Here is a 4,851-nt window from a genome sequence, read left to right on the forward strand (position 1 = left end):
ATGAATTTTCCTGGCAACAGCTGTCAAGGTAATGAGACCTTCTTGGGTCTATAGTCTTGGAGTAGGAAAAGGCTTTAGCATAATCTGGGAACTTCACTTTAGGGAACTTAAATTTAGGAACACTCACCTTCAATCACTGTGTGATTTAACTTCCTAAAGACTCAGGCTTTTTTGTTTTTCATAAACCTCTGTCAAGCTGTAAGATTAATGTGGGTTGATGGTTATGTGACAGTTGGGGAATCTCTGGGTCTGGAAAATGAATTCTCTCTGAAAATTAAGTTCTAATTTGTGGGTGCCATAAGGACAATAGGGATTCAAAATGGGCAGGGAAAAGATTTGGGGTTCTGTCTACACAACCAATTGCAAAGTCACAGGCCTTACTCTATCTTCCCCTGGAAATGGATTGTGACTTTGGTTCTCTCCTTCCATAGGAATTCTCTCAGTTTCAGTGCCCCCAAAATAGAGTTGAGGAGCTGCCTCAGGGTTTCTGGGCTACCTGGTTACTGGGGACCCTGGTAATCGCAATGGCCATCAGACCTGCCCCTTTGTTTTTTGTTTTTTTGTTCAATTCATTATTTTTTTCTAGTGGATTTCTATCTGGGAGGCTAGGAGCTCTTGGAAGGCACGAGGGCTGAGGTTGGTACCCTAGTCTGAGACTGGGAATTTCCATTAGGACAGAACTGTATCAGAGTAAATAATCCCAGACAATCACCAAGGATAATGTTGGAAGTCTGGGAGTATACGGGGGAACATGGTGAGTGATCTTGTGAAAGAAGGGAGAGGGAGGTTAATCTGAAAGGGCTTTATAGCACCTGGGTACAGAACAACCTGGTTTCTTGGAATAAACCCAGACATGGCCATCCTGTCCTCTGTGCCTAGGCCCCTCTCTTGGGCTTTGCAGGGTTTGTCTTGAAATTAATAGTGCAAGACGCTATATAGTAGATACTATAAGATCCAGGGCAGGAATTATGCAAGCTCTGAGGATGAATGGGATCAAGATTACATGGACTCTGAATTATTCATTGATTCATTTATTCAGTAGTATTTATCGAGAGCTTACTATGTGCAGAGCACTGTACTAAGCTCTTGGAATGTACAATTCGGCAACAGATAGAGACAATCCCTGCCCATTGATGGGCTTACAGTCTAATCGGGGGAGACAGACAGACAAAAACATGACCACTTAGTAGCCAATATAAATAACTTCCTAGATCCTAAGGGCAGGATTTCTGGTGGACTATTCACTCTGACTATGCTGCAAGGTTCTGTTCTGGGCTCTTTTAGTCTTGTCTACACTCACTCTCCTAGGAAGCACATCAGCTTATCGGACTTTAGTGACTATATATTTAAATTTTCATGGTATTTGCTAAGAATTTTCATAGTATTTGTTAAACACTTTCTAAGTGTGAGGCACTATACTAAACACTGGTGTAGATACAAGATACAAGACAGCTCCCATCTCACATGGGATCACTTTCTTAATCCTCACTTTATAGATGAGGTAACTGAGTGACAAAGAAGTTAAGTGACTTGCCAAAGGTCAAAATGCAGACAAGTGGCCGAATAGGGATTAGAATCCGGGACCTATGACTCCCTAGGCCTGAGGTCTTTCCACTAGCCATGCTGCTTCTCTATGGTGTTGAATCAGAAATTTAATACTTTAGCCCTGAACATTAATCTGAATGGCACTGTGCATTATTTCTTGCCCACAGACCTTCACTTTTACATCTTCTGGTGTCGTGACAATAGTGGATAGTTCTAATCCCAGGTCCATCACTTGTCTGCTGTGTAACCTTGGGCAAGTCACTTCACTTCTCTGTGTTTCAACTACCTCATCTATAAAATGGGCATTGAGTCTGTGAGCCCCACAAGGGACAGGGACTGTATCCAACACAATTTGCTTGTATCTACCCCAGCGCTTAGAATAGTGCCTGGCGCATAGTAAGAGCTTAACAAATACCATCATCATCATCATCATCATCATAAAACTCTTCTCCCTCCTAACTTCATCACCCCTTTCAATGATACCATCATCCTCTCTGGCCCAGAATCCATAATTTCAGTTGTTATCCCTACTTTTCCCCTCGACTCTATTTATTGCCATTGTCCTTGTCTGTCCGTCTCCCCTGATTAGACTGTAAGCCCGTCAAACGGCAGGGACTGTCTCTATCTGTTGCCAACTTGTTCATTCCAAGCGCTTAGTATAGTGCTCTGCACATAGTAAGCGGTCAATAAATACTATTGAATGAATGAATGAATACTTTTCATTGTCTTTCTACTGCCAAATCCTATGCTTTCTTACTTCACAACACCTCTCCAATAGGATATATCCTTTCTACCCAAAGAGTACCATCCTAATCCAATTTTCACCATATTGAGGCTGGATTATCGATTTAGCTTCCTTACTCTTCTCTCTACCTCTAGCAGCTCCCACTTCCATTGTCTCTCCCTCTAGACAATGGGAAAGGAATGTGTCCACAAATTCCATTGTATCATACTGTCCCAAGTGCTTAGTACAGTGCTCTACACATAGTAAGTGCTCAATATATATGACTGATTGAATGATTGATACTACTACATTACATCATTCTTCTTTGAGAACTGTTGTCCCCCATAGCACATAAAAACCCTCCCCTCACTTCCTGGACCTCTCCACATAAAACTAACCCCTCACGGTGGTCTACACCAAGGCTCTCCAAGTCACACCACCTTGACCTATATGCTGTTCATCTGCTTTTCTCCACCTAGTTCTCTTCATTCTCCACAAGCCATCTTAATTGTACCTCATTCTCAAGTCTCCTACTAATGTCCCCTTATTCATGTCATTCTCTGGGTTTAGAATCTTTTCTCCCCAAGTCTGACAGGTCTTAGCTCAACAGCATTCTACATTCCACTGTAGTATGTGAACCCTAAATGCTGGAAGTCTCTCCAATTTTCTTCCAGCTCTCCACTTTGTGGTTGCTGAGAGAAATGACAATGACATAAAAGCTTGGAAAATGAAGTGATATCACAGTTTTCACTAGAAATAAATTGTCTGCATGATTATACTCATATTTATCAGGATCAATTCTGCTAGAGAGCTAGAAGTACATGATAAACATTCATTGACTCCTCAAGTGTTTCTGAGTGACAAAGAGGGATCTGCTATTATTACCCTTTTTTTTTTTTTACGGATTTGAAGAATTGAAGTGGCTCAGTTTAAAGGATTTCCAGGATCATCAAATAAGAAATGTTGAAGCAGAGCATAAAGCACATAGGCTTCATATTTATGATCTAAATCTTATCAAACTATTTCCTTTCGTTAGTTACATGACATTTTTCTCTGACAAGATCCAGGAAGCATTGCACACCTGACTTCAAGAATCTTATAGAATGATAGCCGTGATAAGTGAGTGTGAGTCAAAGGAAAACATCCTTGAAAGAGAGAAGCTATGCAAATACAAAACAATTCTTTTCTTCCTATTTTGTCACTGGTCCTTTGCTCTTAGTCCTGTATAAATCCTCTCAACATTTATCGCCTTGCTAATTTTTCACTTCGTTTTTGACCACGTTTTTCAAGGCAGTGAGTTCCCTATCATATCATTCTGTCATATAGTAAGTCATGCAGTCAGTCACAGTAGGAATGAGAAACAGAATAATAATATCCAGCTTTCAAAAGACACAATTTATTTCAAGGAAATGAGGTATTTCTCTCCAAACATAGACTTAATTGTTAAGCTACATATCATAGTAATATATCCAATTTAATGAAATAGAACTTTCATTTCTCATGCAGTTACAATGTGTCACACAGAACAATGACCATAATATATACATACTGGCAGCCTGTCCTCTTTTGCAGCTACCTACATTAAATCCAGTCATTTGGCACATTTCTAATGACATCTTAAAATGTTTCCAGGGTATCCTCCAGGCAATAATAGGGAAACAGCACTTGCAAGAGAATTACATGGCTCAGAAATTTCCAAGAATGTTTGTGTGCTATCATCTCCAATATCATCATTTGAAAAACTAGTGAGCTGAAAGAAGACATGAATTACAAGAAAAAAGCTGAACCCGGATATACTCAGTATGCTTTAAGCTTGCCATATAACAATATAACACAAATTGTTAGCTTTACAAAACATTTTCATGTGGAAGAGTTGCTAGGAGACATAACACATGCTAACTTCAGATCCGTGGTGCATTTCAATTCAAGTCCTTACTTTGGCCTTGACAGTGGAAAAGTAAGTTTAAATTTCAGCCTGAAGGAACCACCAACCTATTTGACCGAATTCAGGCAAAAAATTTAAAGTGAATACTGAGACATAGCTTGATGGTTTGAAATTGCCACTGTATCTGTGTTATTTATACCAATGCTATTAGGAGGCAGTCATCCTTACTGTAATACTTGCCTATGACCCATTTTAATCACCCACATAAACTCCCTTTTCCCTATTAACAAGTTAGACTGTTAAAGCTATATCGATATGGAAAAAAAAAACCAAAACATTCCAAGCATTATTGTGTACTTTCATCAAGTACACTGTGGTCATGTAGATGCTGTCAAAATATATCTTCTGCAACCCACCTACATCAGTTGTTCTGGACATTTAATTCCATCTTCAGGCCCCCTGTCCCTCCCCCTCCCCCAGTGATCTGGCCACCTACTGCATTTGGAAAATTAACACCATCAGTTCTGACCTTCACAAAAGCACCCTTTTCCCTCCTCCTCTCCTTCTTTCAGCTCCCTTTTCAACTTTCCCATCCTTCCCAGAAGTATATTCAGAAGGAGATACTCTAAAAATATCTTCAGGGGATACCCCATTCCCTCGCACTTTATAGAAATTTTCTTCCCTTCCCTCCTCCCCT

The sequence above is a fragment of the Ornithorhynchus anatinus genome, chromosome 2 (assembly GCF_004115215.2).
Source record: "Ornithorhynchus anatinus isolate Pmale09 chromosome 2, mOrnAna1.pri.v4, whole genome shotgun sequence".
NCBI lineage: Eukaryota > Metazoa > Chordata > Mammalia > Monotremata > Ornithorhynchidae > Ornithorhynchus > Ornithorhynchus anatinus.